Source organism: Protopterus annectens, chromosome 9.part0 (assembly GCF_019279795.1).
Source record: "Protopterus annectens isolate FY-2018-M chromosome 9.part0, PAN1.0, whole genome shotgun sequence".
NCBI lineage: Eukaryota > Metazoa > Chordata > Ceratodontiformes > Protopteridae > Protopterus > Protopterus annectens.
The window spans coordinates 1,794,812,479-1,794,831,537 of NC_056743.1; the positions used below are offsets into that span (position 1 = coordinate 1,794,812,479).

General features: G+C 36.8%; 1 long non-coding RNA gene across 1 annotated transcript in view; it reads left to right on the forward strand.

Annotated features, from left to right (window-relative positions):
- Positions 1-19,059, forward strand: part of LOC122812270 — a 393,524-nt gene that overhangs the window by 198,240 nt on the left and 176,225 nt on the right. The window contains exon 2 of the long non-coding RNA XR_006366376.1: positions 17,054-17,225. This is a non-coding gene — a long non-coding RNA (uncharacterized LOC122812270). The remainder of the gene's footprint in view (positions 1-17,053; positions 17,226-19,059) is intronic.

Genomic DNA, 19,059 nt, shown 5'->3' on the forward strand with positions numbered 1-19,059 from the left:
ATGGAACTTACTTTCCCATTTTAAATAGCAATCAAAGTATACTATCTCCAGTTGACAATGCAGGCCATTTGGATAAAATGGTATTTATTACTACCTATTGTTTTGATTCACAAGAAATAGTGAACATTATGCACAATAATTGGTGGATTTTTTTCTAATGACGTTGACATAATACAAAAACTTGGAACAAAGCCTAGGATAGTGTTTAGAAAGGACACATCTTTTAAACAATTATTAGAAAGGGCTAGCACCCATAGTTTACAAATCCATGCAAAAAAACTGGCACATACAAGTGTGGGAGTTGTAGCCAGTGTAAACACATACATACAGGAGCATGCGGTCATAGCTAACAGAAAATATGGATGCAACCAATATTTCAGTTGCAATTCTTGTAATGTCCAAGCATAAAAATATAAGGCCAGACCACCACAGCTTCATGGCACAAAAAGACAATTTATTAAGAAACAGATGAGCGGTTTCGCATTGTGCAACCAACGCTTCTTCAGATCTCAAAAAATGCAATAAAACAGGATCATTTAAAATAAAATGCATCCAATGAAAACAGTTCAGCAATTAATTAAACAATTAATCATAAACAAGTAAGAATTTGGAAAATTTTACTGAAATGGCTGAACTCAGATGGATTTTGAAATTACAAACAGATATCCCTGTCTTAATGGGCATGTTCCTTTAAAGCCAGCTTTAAGAAGTAGGAAACTGCTTTGATTTTTTATTGGTTTGTGGTGAATAAATGTATTTTCTATGGAACTGTACTGAGACTGTACTGAGACTTCATTCATTGCTTCCTGGCTTGCTGTGGCTACTGGTGTGGAATTCTTTTGGATTGCTTGTGAAATGTATGTGAGCCTTAACTATGTAACTCTAAAATATACATTCAAATCAGGTAATCTTAAACCACCTTGTTCTATTGGAAGGATCAACTTATCCCACTTAGTTCTTGCCTTCTTCCACTCCACAATAAATTCCTTCACCTCTATTAATTATTGTCTACAACTTCTCTTCTGCTTGATTAAAAATATACCTGAACTGCATATAAAATTAAAGGCACTAAAATCATTTTCACTGCTTGTATCTTACTACTCATTTCCATAAATAAGAGATTCAACTGTCTTGGTTTTTGTATTATCTTTTCTTTAGCCTCTTCCTTCATATCCTTAGTTGCTATAACATACGTCTTTTTAATTCATACTCCTAAATACTTTATCTTATCGTGTCCTCATAAATATGGGCATTGCTGCACCTATTTGTATGTGGGAACATAATTTATGGTCATTGCTTTTGTCTTATCTACATTAATTTTATTTCCCAAAAAGACATGAAACTGTCTCAAAATGTTCCATAGCACTGAGATGTCCTTTTATGGATTTATCAAGTACAAATAACATCATCTGCAAATAAAAACAACTCAATTATATCCTTGCATGTCTAAGTCCTTTATTTTCTTTGTCAATGGCTCTAAATATAAAAAAATAACTGAGGGGAAGGAGGACATCCCTGCCTGGTTCCTCTGTTCAAACACAACTTATCAGAGAGGTAGCCTCCCACTTTAATTCTTGCCTCCAATCATTCATATATTCTCTTAATTAATCCCATTATTGCACCAGAGAATTCAAATGCTTCACTGCCCTACTCACAAAATGCCAGCTTACTCTGTAAGATGCTTTCTCTGCATCAAGACCTGCCATGAATAGTGCTATTTTCCTACATTCTGTTTCCTTCTGGATCATCATTGTTCTATTAATGTTGTCAAATGTTTGCCTCCCTCCCAAAACCTTATCGATCCATATTCATCAACTCTTATAGCTAGCATAGTTATAAACACTTTATAATCATGGTTTAAAACTGAAAATGGGTCTGTATGAAACTAGGTCTGATTGGTCTTACCATCCTTAGGTAATACAGCCAACACAGCTTTCTTACACAATGTTGGGCATCTCTTCCTTTTAAAATAGTGTTAAACAAAATCTTCCAGATCTTTATTACTTTCTTCCCACCTAAGTTCCACATTTCCACATGAATACAATCTATTCCTGGAGTCTGTCCTAAAGATTGAGTATATATCATCATTTTTATCTCATCCTCTCCGATCATAAATTTTAGTTGTTGAGCCTTATCTACCTCTAACCCTGACATAATTAAATGTTCCATAAATATTTCCATTTGTGCTGTTTCTTGAATTACACATTTCTCTGCTTTTTACAAATTTTCGCAAAGTTTCTAAAACATGAGAACTTCCAAGACGGCTGCACATTGAGAAACAGCTTAACTCTAGCTCTCCCAGTAGGAAAACTCAACAGAGAAGGCCAGTAGACTTTTGTGTTTATGTATGGGTAAACTAAGTGTACTGCCTGGATGCCAGGAAGAAAGAAATACAGAGCACCTGAAAAAAATAAGCTACAAAAAGTGAGAAGAAACACTGACTGGAGAAAGTAAAGCAATGCAACCTCCAGACATGACTTGCATAACCTATGGAAAGTTATAAGACAAATGCATACAGACCTGGTTAAAATAAATGAAACACTGATGGTGTATAGAAACACAAACAAGAAAAGGCTGGAAAAATGGAAGAAGCTTTAAACAGATATTCAGATGAGGTGATACAACTGCAAAAAACAGAGGTCGAAATGAAGAAATGGTTGGCTGAATATGAGACTGCTTAGGAAGAGATGTTTCAAAAAATAATAGAATTAGAGGGCAGAGCATGTAGGGAGAACTGTGTTTGAGAAGCTGGAAGGAACAAACTGCATTAATTTTATGGAAGCAAAAATAAGGAACTGGACTGTATTCCACAGCAGAAGTTGTTCATTGAAAGGGCACATCATGTGTATGCTCCAAACCTGGCTATGAGAAAGCAGTCTAGACCTTTAGTAGTAAAGATGCAATCCAACCAGCAGAAGGAATTGTTTCTGACAAAACTGTGGCAGAAGGTGCAAAAGACTAAAAGTGGGAGACAGCAGAGTGTTTGTGGAGAATGATTCCTCATTGTACACCAGGCAGAAGAGGAGTAAATTCATTCATTCCACTATTTAGGGAATGTCGAGATGCAGGTATGAGATTCAAACTGCTGTACCCAGCTGTTTTCAATGTATTCTTCCCTGGATGGACAAATCATTTTTGAAGAAGTACATGTTAAGGAGGAAATACAAAAGTTTGTCCAACAAAAAGTGAGCTGTGAAACAGGAGATTCTGCTTCTTGTTCTTCTGGTAGTAAAAACCACAGAGAGACTGTACCTGTGAAATATTTCCCACTGTTTCAATGGAAAATGTTATAGAGAAGGAAGGGAGCATGAGAGTTGACTAGAAGAATTGAGAGTACATTGGAAATTCAGCAGAGACAGGATTTGGGAGATGGAGATGAACAGTAATAAAACCAGTAACTTAATGTGAAATATGACAAAACAAGAAAATCTGGAAACATTGGACTTTATCAGAACTTGTTGGACTTGTGTGGGACTCGGGTATATGCCCTACCTCATGTCATTAATGCTCATAAAAAATGCTTTGGGTGAGAAGAGGGGAGAAGCCTGTAAGAAACCATTTTTATTTCTTAATATTACTATTTTTGTGATGTCAGGTTTTCTTTGCATTCTATAAAGTAAAGTTTTCTCAGTTATTTTTAAATGTAATGGGGATTGTAAATAGGTGTTGCTGTTCTTTTATCCTTTCTTCTCCCTTCTCTTTCTTCTTATTCAGTTTTAAGAAATGTAGATGTTGCAATGTAAAAAAAAAAGCCTGGATAAAGGAGCATGACAAAAGAAAAAAATAATGTGCTTTTTCTCATTCTTGCATGGAAAAATGACTGGATTAAGGACCTTAGATTGATTTAGTAACACGTTTTAAGTGGAAACCCATGCAAAAGAATATTGAATATTATGAGGCTTTTTTCTAGCAAATGAATCTATGCTTAGTAACAATTCTGTATCTAGCCCTCATGTCTCCATGGACACAATCTGATAAATAGAAACTATCTGGTTCTCATGTCTCTATCTGATGAAGAGAAATTGGTTATAGTCTGGTAGAGAGTGATTGGCTGAGGAAAAAAAGATTTTTTTTCTAGGAGACAATGTTCTCTGAAAGCATTCAGGAGTTTTCCAACTGGGACAGCTATAAAGATAAGACAAAACCAGTTAGCACTTAGTAGATGCACAGGCTGCACCATGTGTCTTAAAATGACTAACCTTTCTTTTAGGTTAACTCAAGTCTATGAGTCTGGCTGTCAGTTTGAGACACGTGTTCCTATTAGGAGAGTAAAATTTCAATATTTGAAAATGTACATAGTTTTGTGTGTTATTATTTAATTAATAAGTTTTAGGGGGGAATTGGGGGTTTGTTTTTTTTTTTGTTTGATGGCTTTCAATAAAGCAAAACATTTTGTAAGACGTGACACAAACTCAAATGGATATGACAAGGAAGAACAATATAAATGTTCAACCTGCTAAACAGTGTATGCATGTAACACAAAAGCTGGAACAGTTATACATAGATTCATTAGGTAGGTTCATAGGTAGGTACTAGGCTATCAGCCCGAGGGCCTATGTAAGCCTAGCCAACAAGGTTCCCTGGCTTACGCCACCCATGAACATGTGAATTTGATAAAGATTTTCATGATGGTTATTCGACTATTTGGGACAAAGGAAAAGAGGAGTACTTATATTAATTGCAAGAGGAGCTTCAATAGTGATAGAAGAGGATAAAAAGATAATAATGGCAGATTTGTAGTGGTAAGGGGCTACTGGCATGGGAGGAAGATTACACTGGCATGCATTTATATTCCACCTAAAACTGCTGTAATGAAGCTTAAGAAAAGTCTGGTAGAAAAAGTCAGTTTTCAGCAAGGAATATTACTTATTGGTGGGGACTGGAATTTGATTTGCAGCAGTGAGGACGTGTCCAAGGGTGGGGGCCCAGAAGGGAAACTAGAACAAAGGAGGGTACATTTTTGAAGATATTTATAAAAATATTTGGCATGGATGATGTGAATTCAGTAACAGGAGTTTGGAGTGAATTTGCATATTATTCCCAAGCTATAAAAATTGGGCTAGGCTAGACAGAATTCACATTTCACAGGAACATGTGCATTTAATTGAAGGTCTTGATACACACCCAATAATTATTTCATATCATAACTAAAATAAAAATACAGGGTAATGAAATAAAAATGAGTCACTGGCACTTTCTCACCTATCTGTTGAAAAGAGAAGAATTTAAGGAATGGGTAGTGGAAGTTATTCAGGAGCTAATCAAGAGTATATAAATTATTTCTGAAAATATAGCTAGGGAGTGGGATAAATTTAAGGTGGAGTTTAAAAATATGGTGGAAATAAAAGAAAGGCAGCTGTGGTTAAGAAGCAACAATAATTATGTAGAGGTACTATGGGATGCTGTGTGGGTAGACTGGTGATGAGGAAGATAATTTTTCTACACTATGATGCAGGATCAGAATTGACTAGATATGGTAAGGACTTGCTGTTTCTAATTATGGTGGTTGCCAAAAAAACAGTTACTAGAAAATGAAAATGAAAATCTAAACAAGCTATACTAGAAGTAGTGAATATAGTAACAGAGATAAAACAACTGGAATTGAAATCTTTAGAAACGTTATGAGCAAACTTCATAGCAAAAATGGGAATTGTGGGAAATATACATACAGGGTAGGCATGAGGTTTAAAAGAAGGCAGGACTTAAATGGGCCAAGATGGGAAATAGGAAATTCACCCCAGGGATCACTTCTGTGGTTCTGCTTGACAGGGGCACAGGAAAATAATTTTCTTGGGTGACAAAAGCCAAGGTACCTTTTTGGCTAGGCTTATATAGGCCCTAGGACTAATAGCCTAGTACCTACCTATTATATATATATATATATATATATATATATATATATATATATATTTATAAGTAATGTTTGACTGAACATGACTGGGTAGATTATCAGTGATGTATAATGTTTGCAACTGAGAGTGTGTCAGTATGGTTTGTGATATAAAATACTTGCAGCTAGGATTGTGTTGGTGTGATTTGTTTTCATTTATATAAAAATATGATCACCTGTGTCATAAGTGATGGTTTAATAAAGATGTTTCTTGTTTAAAAAAGGCAGGAATTGAATAATTTATGTAATATTGCTTAGGTTATAAGATGTGTAGCAATATATGTGAAGTATAATGTTTGCAAACTTGAACCTGTTAATGCAGTCTGATTACTTTTATATAAATGTAAATTGTCCTATATCACAAGTGATAATTCAATAAAGGTGTTTAAAAAATCCAGAATATCTCTAAATCCTCTAAAGGATCTCTGTTTTTTTTTCTTGTTATAGGTGTCCTAAGTTTGCTAGCAACTATTTTTACTTGTATTATTATTGAAAAATAGATCTGATATTGTCATTTTCATTCATTCCTCTACAAATGGGTTTGGATCTGACCCTTGAATCTGACTCAGCCACTTTTTCCATCTTGTAGAACACTGAAACTAATGAGCTCCTCCATTACCCATAATGCACCAGTTCTCTGCCATACTTCAGATTTCATTTGGCGCCTTCACATATGGATGCGGTCACTGTCAGCTCTCGAGTAGTAGTAGGTTTTTGTGAGTAAAAATAGAATTTTCTTTGCTTATCTCTCTACCTCTTTCTTAGTAAGATTCTCTATGTATCCCCCTGTTTTTTTCTGCACTTTTTATTGTATATCTACAGTACCATAGTTGGTAATTTCCCTTCTTTTTCTCTCTTGTACCTTTTAAGTATATTCTTGTATAACCATTGCTGGTAATACTTTCCCTGTATCTTTTTCTATCTATATTAAAAAAATCTTTTTTCTTCATTCTTATAGAAAAATATGGTTGAAAAACCCTCCAGTTTTAACAAAATGCATGGCCTGTGTCCATAAAATTCATTTATTTGATGCTATGTGTGTTTATTGTTTAGGTCTGGCCCACTTGGATTCTGCCTGTTACATTTGCAAGGTCTTCAACCTAGGGCCCTTATTGATAGAAGAAATAAGCTAATTTTGAGAGGATTATTCCCATTAAAATCTTCTGATACAGCATCTGGGGCTCAAACCACTAAAAAACAGGACAAAAAAGAGGCTAAAAACCATTCCCTACAAGTTCCTCGACTCCGGGTTCGGAACTGCCTCTTAAGATTTCAAAACCTTCAGATCCAGCCTGTTCAGATCCAAAGACAATATCTTTCAGTTTGACTACTTTGGATCTAAAAACAAAAACTTTGGATCTGACCCACTCAGATCCAAAGAAGCATATGGATAAGTCACCACAGATCAGATCTCCTCCATGCCTGGGTTCAGTGTTCTCTCGTCTCCCACCTCCCTTTCTGGAAAGGTCTCCTAAGCATCACAATTCTAGGGCTTCATCAATAACATCTTGTTTTGGTTCCTGCAGAAGTCTGACCATAGCAGATATGGGCAGGATGATGATGGAATTCCTCTCCATGTAAATTGCAATGGGGTTCTCCTGGCTCCTACCCCACTGGGTCCTGAGACCTTCATGAGTACTACCCCACCTATTCTGTTTCCTTCTCTGATCTGACCTTTGATTTCTGAGCAGTTGGATCCAAGGATCCCAGATCCATCAGTTGATGCCATGGCTATAGTGGTGGCCACAAAAAAAGAACTTGCAGAACAAAGTTTCTCTGTTCATCTCCCTAACAGGGAGTCTAGGGCACTGGACAGATTCAGGAAATGTGTATATGCTTCAACGATTTTTGCACTTCAGTTGCTGAAGTATTTGACACACTTCACTAGACTCCTGAGGGATTTGATTAAAGAACTTACCAAATCCCTCTCTGGGACTATTACTTTTTAGGGAGAGAGCCCAAATGCCTCATAGCTGGCTATCCTACAATCTATTTCAAACTCATGCATGAGGCTCATTTCCCATGCAGCTGAAGGTACATCAAGGGCAGCCACTTCAGGCATTTCCATTAGAAGGCATGACTGGATGCACCTGTGTGATTTTATAGAGCCCTTCAAGTGTTCCTTCATCAGTGCTCCCTTTGACAGAAGTTCTTTATTTGGCCCCACAGTTAAAGACACATTATCCAGTTGTAAGCAGGAAAATAAAACACTATCTGCTGTGGCTGTATGTTTTTCAACTCCTCAAAGGACCTTTTCTAGGAATTAATGAGGTAGTTAAAAAATGTGGTTCAGAAAGTCCCAAGGTCCCTTCTAAGGTCCACTTGGAGATAGTTAACCCAGGGGTAGGAGGGAACTCTAATGGAAGATGCCACCAATGCAACAGAGAAACTCTGCAAAATCAAAGCTCTAGAGATACCTTTTCTAACAGATTCTACCAATGCTCCTGAAAGAAGGCCTGATTGTCCACCTCTGGAGGCAGATGGGAGTCATTTATCCCTGCACCAGAGAGCCTAGCTAGAGATTACAAAAGATTCATGTATGCAGACAATTATTTCCAGAGGTTATATAATACCTTTTTCTGGGTGGCCACGGTGGTGCAGTAGTTAGCACTGCCACCTCAAAGCAAGAGGTTCTCCGGTTTGATCCTCAGCTGGGATGCCTTTTGTGTGGAGTCTGCATGTCCTCCCTGTGGTCACGTGGGTTTCCTCCTGGTGCTCCAGTTTCCTCCCACATCCCAAAGACATGCTGTAGGTGGATTGGACCCTCTAAATTGGCCCTAGGTGTGAGTGCGTGCATGTGTGTGCCTTCTGTGGAAGGTTGGGCGCCAGAGTGGCAACTCGACACTGTAAAACTCCACTGCCAATCATGAGCGGACAGGTTATAAACTGTGGCAACCCCTAACTGGGAAAAATCTTGAAGAAAAAGATAAAATACCTTTTTCCTTAACCCCCTTAACAGTAAACAAAATTCCCAATGTTCCACCTAGTCACAGGAAAGCAACAGCACTAGAAATAAAAAGCTGCTAGAAAAAAGAGTCATCCAAGAGATCCCCCAGACCAGAAAGAGTCCAGAACTTACACAGGATTATTTTTAGTACCAAAAAAAGCAACAAGGGACTGGAGACCAATTTTGGATCTCAGCATTCTGAACAAGTCAATTCAGTACACAGTTCCATTTGTTATGGTTCAGTCTATTCTGCCTTTTCTAAACAAGGAAAACTGGATGTGCTCAACAGATCTTCAGGATGCATACCACCATATAAAAATGAAGAGGTGATCCAGAAGATACCCACACTTCTTGCTGGGAGCCAGTTATTGCCAATTCAGAGCTTTGCCCTTTGGTCTGACCACAGTTCCCAGGGTGTTCACCAAATGCATGGCAGTAATGGCAGCTCACTTGAGACTGCAGGATTCTGGAATTTTCCTTACTTGGAGACTGGCTCATAACTGCTCCAGCCAGGCATCATCTTAACAAATCACAAGATTATGTACTCCAGTTATGCTCTCACCTGGCAATTGCTATCAATCACAACAAATCACAACTAGAACCACCTCAAATATTGATGTTCATCAGAGCTTTGTTCAACACAGTATTCTTGACAACCTCCCTTGATTTACCAAAGGTACAACCATATGATTCCAGGTGAAATAGATCATTCAAAATTCTTCTATCTCAGCTCAATTAATCCTTCAAGCATTGGGGTCAATGTCTGCTGTGATTATTGTGGTTCTGTTAGCAAGCTATCACAAGAGAATTCTTCAGTGGACTGTAGCAAGTTACTGGTCTATTGTTCACCAACTTTTATCCACCTAAATCAAGATAAATCAGGCATGCAAAAATTACCTCCTTTGACAGATTTACTCCAATATAATAATGCAAGGTTGCCCCTTCATTCTCCCTCAACCCAAGGCCATAGTTACCACTGATGCTTTCCAAATCAAGTGTGTGGGGGGGGGGCACTTGTTGGGAAAGACAATCCAAGGCACATGGTCCCCCGAAGAGGCCTATATGCATATCAATGTCCTAGAAATGGCAGCTGTTTTCCTAGTGTTGCAGGCCTTCCAAAACACTGTCCCCTCTGTGACCATTGTGATTCAGATGGACAATATGTCAGTGGTTTGAAACATCAACAAATAAGGAGGAACCAAATCTTATCCCATGTGTCGAGAAACATTTAGTGTGGTATTTGGTCATCACATCCAATTGATTTCTGATAGCAATGCACATTCCCCTGAAATCCAACATGATAGCAGGTAAGTTAAGCAGGTCCTTTATAATGCCTCATGAGTAGTCACTCAACATGAAAGTGGTGGAAACAATATTCCATTGATGGGGCCAACTTTGCTGTGACCTCTTTGCATCTCCCCTCAGCAACAAGTGCAGCAGGTTCTTTGCCCTGAATCACCCTCACCAGGGGAATCACTGAGAGATGCTGTTCTCCACAACTGCCCCCTAGCCTCCTCTATGCCTTTCTTCCAGTACCTCTAATCCCTAAATTCCTTCAGAAAGCATCTTGATTGAAGAGCACAGCCATCCTCATTGCTTCTTATTGGCCTAGTCAGATTTGGTTCCCTTTTCTTTGCCTTATCTGTTTCACCTGTCATGGATTCTGGATCCAGTTCCAGACCTCCTGTCTCACCTGACAGATATGATACACCTGGACATTTTAAGCCTAAATTTGACTGCATGCTTTTTCCATTTCTGTTGATAGAGAGACAGCTCAAGCTCTCTTCCCCTGTCCGCCATATTCTTATATCTTCTCACAAAGCTTCTACTAGAAAAATTTACAGAAGTAAATGGAAAAAAAATTATTTTGCTGCAGCAAAATAACATTGATCCCTTTTTGGCACCAATATCTAAAGTTCTTGATTTTTTAGGTACAATTTGGAATAAAGGTGCTAGTTCTTCAGCTAGCAAACTACTATTATCTGCCATTTCTGATTTTCACATTGGAGTAAATAATTCAGCTTTAGCTTCTTCCAGACTTTGCAAGGCCTTTATAAAGGGAACTCTTCTTCTTAGATGCCCTTTTAAAGATCCCACTTCACAGTGGGATTTGAATTTGGTTTTACAGTCCTTGATCCAATCTTCCTTTGAACCATCACCAAGTGTGAACTAAAATTTTTAACCTGGAAGAGCATATTTTTAGCGGCCATTCCCTCTGCTAGAAGAGTCTCAGAACTGAACTTCAAGCCCTATTTTCTAAGCCTTCTTATTTGAGTTTTCATAAGGATAGGGTATCTTTAAGAACCAACCCATCCTTCCTTCCCAAGATGGGGTCAGAATCCAATATCTTTCAAACTTCCAGTTTTCTTTCCAAATTTCACAAACAAATGACAGTATATGCTGTACCTGTTGGATATTCACAGATATGTTCTTATCTACACAGGACAAAAATTTTCAGGAAATCAGAGCAATTATTTATCTCCTTTTCAGATTCAAAACTGGGCAAACCAATTACTAAAGTGACTTTAGCCAAATGGTTAATTTCCTCTTTATTTTGGAAAAACCTCTAAAGGGTCATTCCACCAGGACTATTGCAACTTCTTCTGTATTTTTATCCCAATCTTTTCTGCACAATATTTGTGCAGCTGCAACTTGGGCTAATCCACATACCTTTATTGTTCATTGCAACTGGGATCTGGTCTTTAGGGAAGGAGCAGCCTTCAGCTCAGTGGTGCTTAGAAATATCATTCCTTAGACTCCTCCTGGGATTTAGGTAGCCAGGGACTCTGTCCATTTGTTGAGGAATGAATGAAAATGACAACATCAAATAAAATAGTTATGCACATACCATAACATTCCATCTGCGTTGCCTATTTTATTTTTCCTCAACTTCCCTCCCTCCAACCCCCTACCAATTTGATTTCTGAAAGGATTGTAAGAAGCTAAAGGAGCCAATGTTCATTTATATGAGATTCAGATTCTATCTCTTCTCATTTTTATATGTTTAACATTATATAGCCTTAAAGGTTAGCAAACAAGATCTGAGGTATGGTAGAAGACTAGTGCAATATAGGTAAGGGAGGAGCTTGAGAATTTCAGTGTTCCACAAGTTGGAGAAAGAGGCCGAGTGAGATCCAAGGGTTGGATTCAAAACCATTTGTTAAGGAAGAAAGAAAATAGACAGCACAGATGGAATGCTATAGTGAGTACTTAACTTTTTTTTAACAGCAGTCTTTCTAAACTCATGCATATTATCCATATACTCCATCATTTTTCTGTTTAGCACTCAACATTTATGCCTTTTCTTTTTCTGTGAGATTATCCTAATCTGTAATACTTTAGCCTTTGTCAGCCTAAGTAATTTCTATTACTTCTTAACCATATTTTTTTCTATTTTATTTCTACCCAACTTTAATCTCCATTTTCATTTTATCCAACTCACTAGGTATAACGTTTGAAGATATTTCTATTTTCCCTATTAACTCTTGGATGATTTCCATTACTCATTCCTTAAATTATCCTCCTTTTAATGGGTAGGTGGGAAAGCATCAGTGTCTCATTTTTACTTCATTACACTGAATTTTTATATTAGCTTGATCTGAAATAGTTATTGGATGTGTGTCTAAGCTTTCAATTAAATGCAAATGTTTCTGTGAAATATAATTTCTATCTAGTCTAGTCAAGATATTGTACTTGGGGAATAATATGGAAATTCTTCCTGAGTTCCTACTGCTTAATTCACATCTTCCATGCCAAGTATTTTCATAATATATTTTATTTTTTCCTTGTAGATCCCCCTGATACATCTTCACTATTACAAATCAAGTTCCATTCCCCACTTATAAGAAATATTCCCTGCTGAAAGCTGATTATTTCTCCCAAAATTTTGTTAAGCTCCATAACAGCATTTTGGTGACATAAATACATGCTACAGTAATCCACCTCCCTTGCTAACAAGTCGTTACTACCACAAATCTACCATTATTAGTGTTTTTTCCATTTCTATTGCTATTGGAGCCTCTCTAACAGTTAGTATAATTAATCCTCTTTTCCTTTGTTCCTGATTTTCTGCTGAATATCCATCTTGAAATCCTTTCTCTGCTAATTTCACATGCTCATTTATTTCCAAATGCGTCTCCTGCAGCATTACAATTTTCACTCTCCATTTCTTAATATAATTCAATACTCTTTCCTTTTTGTCTATGCTTGTATGTTTGTTTACATTCCATGACAATGTGGACAGCATAGCAATTGTGATAAAAAGCTGTTGTTCTTACCTGTTACACATGACGTAATGTGTATTCACATCTTTTGTGTTTCATGGACACAGTAATGTTTGGCAGGCTGATCCTTCATACCATTGTTTCTTCTCATCTCCATCTGAACCTATGTCACATTTTCAAGACTTTTTGTTTTCATAAAAATCCTCAAACCAAAAAGCTAAATGCATTTTCAAAACACCCACATCCCCTATTAGCTTAAAACAAATGAAAGTTTAGCCCTTCAGATAAGAACAATTACTCAAAATTGACAGCTGCACCAACAGGCATTTCCTAACCTAAAATTAAGGTTATTCATGCTTAAGTGCATGCTACAGCCTGTGCTCCACTTACACTGATTGCTGTCTGAGCTTTTCTTATTCCAGATGTGAAAATAGCTTGTATCCATTAAGAAAACATTAGTTTTAGCCCTAAGAAAAAATGCACTGGCTATCTTTTTAGTAAAACTAAATTGTATACTGTTCTATTTTATGCATTAAAGCATTAAGGCTGCTAGGAAGGCTGCTATCTCTTATTCACTTGCCATAATTTCAAACTTTATTTTTCACTGAACCGCTTGCTATTGTACCTTTTAATTTTGCATTTCCCTCAGCAAAAAATGCTCAGAACTCTCAAGGTTAATTACTTGCATGTGCACACTGCTCTTCTACATGGTAAAGTACTCAGCAATGAATCTTTGTAAATTTCACTCAGATCAGAAGGTGCAGCTGCCTTCACCTGCAGACTTCATGACTCCTAATACGCATTTGCTAATGAAAAAAAAAAACTCTTTATTTTATCTTATTTTTCAAACCTACTTGCTTACAAAACACTTGTTTATAACTTAATCCAGGGGCATTAATCTAGACATTCACCCTTGTAAAAGTAAGAGAAATGATCTTAAATTAAATGTAATCGAATTTGAGCACCTTTGCACCTGACTCTCACCAAAGTAGCTCAACATCATAGCATGTCAACATTAATCTTGCTTTTGCCCAGCCTTTCTTCTCATGTTATAATCTAAAACCTGTATTTCTTACAATTAAAACTGTACTTGGTTACTTTAATAACTTTAACACATACAGCAGTCACTAAAAAAAATCCTCCACTTTTAAAATATCCATGTCTACACACTACAGAGAAATGCTTTAGTATATATAGCGTGGATTTTATATCATGAAATGCTTTATACAAACAACAATAACAAACATTGTTTTACTTATACCTACATTTTCCCCTTTTTATTGTCCTTCTAAACATTTATGACATAAAGTGGGGTATATGCTTTACAGTACACCCACAAGTTTAACAAAGTTGACAAAAATCAAGTCTTCTTCAGCCACCTTTTTTTGCAAAGCCATAGTTTACAAATGTAATTGATGCTTATTAGTCTTCAATTTATTCACCAATTTCAGTGTTGCTTGTCTTCTTCCTTCTCATCTCCATCTCCTAACACCAAACTCTGGCTCATGTCCAAGGTACTCCTGATTCTTCTAGTCAACTCCTGTGTTTTTTTTTTCTGCATTTGAAGTCTTTTCCTTTGGAACACTGGAAAATGTTTCAATGGCAAACTTCACTGTCAGAAGAGTGAGAAGCAGAGCCACCTTCTGCTTGCTGGCTCACTTTTTGTTGGATAAACATTTTTATTTTCTCCTTATCCTGACCTGCATCAAAAAATGTCTTTGTTCTTCCAAGATAAAATATGCCAAAGACAGCTTGCTATAGCAGCTTCAATTTCATAAAATTTCATAACAGCCTTTCAATATTCCCTAATTGCTTGGATAAATTTCCTTCTCTTCTGCCTGGTATGCATGGAATAATCATTTTCTACAAATACCTTGCTATCTCCATTTTTTAGTGCTTTGTTCTTCTGCCACAGTTTTGTATGGATAAACTCTTTCTGTTGGTATGATTGCATCTTTGCTAATGTAGGGTTTGCCTGCTTTCACATGGTCAGGTTTTTAGCATATTGTTTATGTGCCCATTGAATTAACAAATCCTACTGAAGAACACCAGTGCAGTTACTTATTTGTGCTTTCATAAAATGAATGCAGTCTGTTCCCTACTGTTTCTGTGATATAGCAGAAAATATCAGGTTTTCTTTGCATACTCTGTGCTCTAACTCTATACTATTTTTTAAACATGAGAAGTCTGTACTCAGACAGCTTTTTCTTCATTTCCTTCTCTAATTTTTGTAATTTTATAAGTTCACATGAACAGCTAGTCAAAGTTACTTCTATTTTTCCAAGCGTTTTGTTATTTGAGTTAATATAGTCCTTGATTTTTCATTTATTTTAATCATCTATAAGTACATTTGATCTATTTCTCCTCTTAATTACTGGAAGCCATCTCTTGAACCATAGTGAAAGCTTGAACTGACTTTGATGAACAGTTTCAGCATCCTTCCCAGACAGTGTTTTCTCTTCACCTTTTGTGGCTGATTTTCTTTCAAGTTTTCCAAATTTCTCATTTGTTGGCATCTAGGCAGTGTACCTACTAGCCAGTTACTGAGTTTTACCTAGAAATAGTTTCAATGGCTCTCCTTTTCTGTTTTTATATTGGGAGAGCTGAAGTTAAGCAGTTAATCAGTATGCAGCCATCTTGGAGGTTGACACCAGCTGTTTTTATATACCACCCTACTCTGGTACTTGTTTTTTCTCAGTATCTTTCTATCAGCCACACTGAATTAATTTATAGCTGCAAATACACCTAACTTTTAGAATGAGAGTTTGGAGTTATAGTCCATTTTTCCACTTTGAGTGACAAATTAGAGTCACAGTTTACTATGTAATAGAGAAGCTTTTTGAACAATTGAGACAGACAAACAGATAGAAAGAGAGAGGATAGCGGGAACAAAGCCTCTTCCAGTGAACTACTGTATCTCATAAAAACATTCAGTGAAAAATATAGATTATGGCATGATATGTAGATTTTAAACCTACTTCTATTTAATTTTAAAAGTAGAAATTCATGCATTTATAGTAACTGTCACACGAGTAATGCACTTAGCAAGAATAGTCCAAAATGCAAACCTGTTTGAAACTGTATTGGATGGAGTAATGTTACTTAATTTAATCTGTTAATTTAGTGTTTTTGTGCCCAACCAATTAATTAGAATCATGCAATTTTACCAGACTATTTTTCAAAACTCTCATTTTTAATTCACTGCCTTGGATTGGTAATCATCACACCAAGTTTTGAATCTGTTAGCAGAAGCTGTCATGGTACAATACCCAGACGGAAATAATAAAACCCACTAAACTGCTTTTCCTGCTGCTGTTTTCATAGACGTGAACCATAATATGAAAGGTTGTAGGATTACTAGACAGAAGCTTGTTTAATATTCAGACTTCTGTGCTGTACCTGGTATTTGCTGCTTTGGTGCTAGTACGCTATGCAAAATAATTATTGAGGATTGAAAAAAATTTAAGCTATAAAGTCCTTATGCTCAATATGTGCATTATAATTTCTAGCTGAAATCCAGTTTAGAAGTAACCATTACTGTTTTGTACAGGCAGAAATAAGTAGGCTACAAAGCTGCTTTTACAATTGTGTTGAAAAGTGTCAGTGTTTTTCAGTGTGGGCTGAAAAGTAATGATTGGTTTCCACTTATTGCCTGTCATAAAATTTGCTCTTTGTGGACATAACAATTTGTACTTTAACAAACATTATGTACCTTGCTTTTTATTTTGCATATGACAACCAAAATATTACATAAGGGAATTGAAGGGAATGTACTTTGTAATGGAGTGAAGTTGGTGACCCGCTCAAGCACAGACAAAATTTCTGATAGTGAACAAAAGTTAAATTACGCAAACATGCAATAAATATTAGACATAGTTCCAAATAAAATACCTTAATATTTGCATAAGCATGAGATGTGACATTATTTTAAAAGCTTATGAAACCTTCCCTTATCAGTAGTCTCTTTTAATCCCATATTCCTTTCTGAATTAGGTCAAAAACAGAAGATGACAGAATGTCTCTTGGAAAACAGCAGGAGGAACCATTACAAAAAAGAAAATCCCTGGGATATAAGTCTATCACATGCTACTCCAGCAGAAAATAATGGAACAGTAGGTGATATCTGAATGTGATACTTGACAAAGCAATTTGCTTCTACTTTTTGGTAAGGCACTTTCATTTTATGGTCAGCATGCTTCAGAAAAGATTTTCCTGGGTTTATGAGTTTTTGTCTGTGACAGGTTCCCCAAAAAGTTTCACAAAGTTGGAGAGATAAATTTTACCAAGCTAGATTGCCAATATTTCTTCTTCTTCTTCAGTCCAAAAGTATACCAGTGCTGGACAAGCCATAGGTATGAGTTTTCTGCTAATGTAGACATCCTTCACAGAACTCCAACCATGTAAAGAAATTCCAGGAAAACTTTAGTCAACCACTCTGTATGAAGAAATGAGACATTAAGGATTCAGATACTAAATAACCTTATTGAAGCAGAATAGGTACATTGGCAGTCTGCAACCAGTAACTGAATTTTGTCCTATACAGTTAAAACCATGTCCATCATTCTTTTATATCTTCTCTCAGAAGGAAGACTGCGCTAGATGAATAACCTTGTACAAACAAGAATGCAAACTAACCTCAGTTGTTGCATCCAGCAAGAGGGAAAGTCACACTTGTATTTCAACAGCATAGAAATTCAGGATATTCCTACGATTTTGTGTATCTGGGTCATGCCATCAATTATCTGCATTACCATTTGGGCTGTTACTGAAACAAGAGTGTTTGTAAAGTGCTTAGCTCCTGTAGTGGCTCACTGCATGCTGCAAGTTATGCACAGATTTTTTTTATTTAGATGCCTTGCTTATTTGTAAAGACCCTCTGCCCGGATGACACGAGTCCTTAACAAAGGTTCAATCTCTCCTAACCTATCTGAGGTTTCAGAGTAACATACAGAAATCCTTTTAGACTCAGTCACATAAGATTGTGTTGTTTAGGGTGCTTTATAAACACTCTCATGTAAAAGGTATTTTAAGTCAAGCCAAGGAAGAAACTAATTAGAAAATATTCTTGAACTTTCCTTGTATGACACATGCTTCAGCCAAAGAATTCCACCAGAATTTGAGGCCTTATGGTTTCTATGCTCCCAGTGATACCACTAACCAGGCTGCACATGAGAAAGATTCAGTAGTTCCTAAAAACATATGGACCCAGCATTTCCACCTCCTAGAATTTCAAATCTCAGTGCTGGGATTTATAAAGCTAGAACTACAATGGTGAAGGGATCAGGTGGCTGTCAATCCATGATTCCCTTTCTCTCTTCCTACACCAAATCAATTGATCTTGACAGACTCCTCAAATTTCATTTGGAGTGAAGTTTGTATGGGAGTCAAAGTGAAAGGTCTGGGAAAAGTTTGGACAGCAAAAGCACATAAATATCAAAGAAATGCTGTCTGTGATTCAAGCTGTAAAAGCCTTACATTTTATCTGAAACTAGGACCTCTTCAGTTGATAACACAGTGGTGTGATACTTAAACAAACAAGAGGGTACCAAGTCATATCAACTATGCTGCTTGGCAATGATAGATTGGGAGTTAGCTCTTCAACACTCCCTAACTATTCAGGTGCCTTTCATACTGTCAGGGCAAAACACAGCAGCAGAAAAACTCAGCAGATCCTGGACAGAACCTTAGAGTAGAAACTCAGTCCAGAGGTATTCCAGGAATTGCACCAGATATGGGGAACACCGCAAGTAGATCTGTGTGTCTCTTTTAAAACAGACAATTAGACAAATGGAATCCTTGAAAACGTTCTCTCGTTCCCCTGGCCGGGGATGTACATATATGCTTTTACACCCTTTCCACTGATTTCTAAGGTACTTCTGAAGATTCAGAATGATTTACCAGAAATCATTGTGGTGACTCCCTTTTGGCCCAGACAAAAGTGCTTCTCCCTACTTATGGAATTGGCCAAGGTCAATTACCACAAACTTCCTCACAGACTG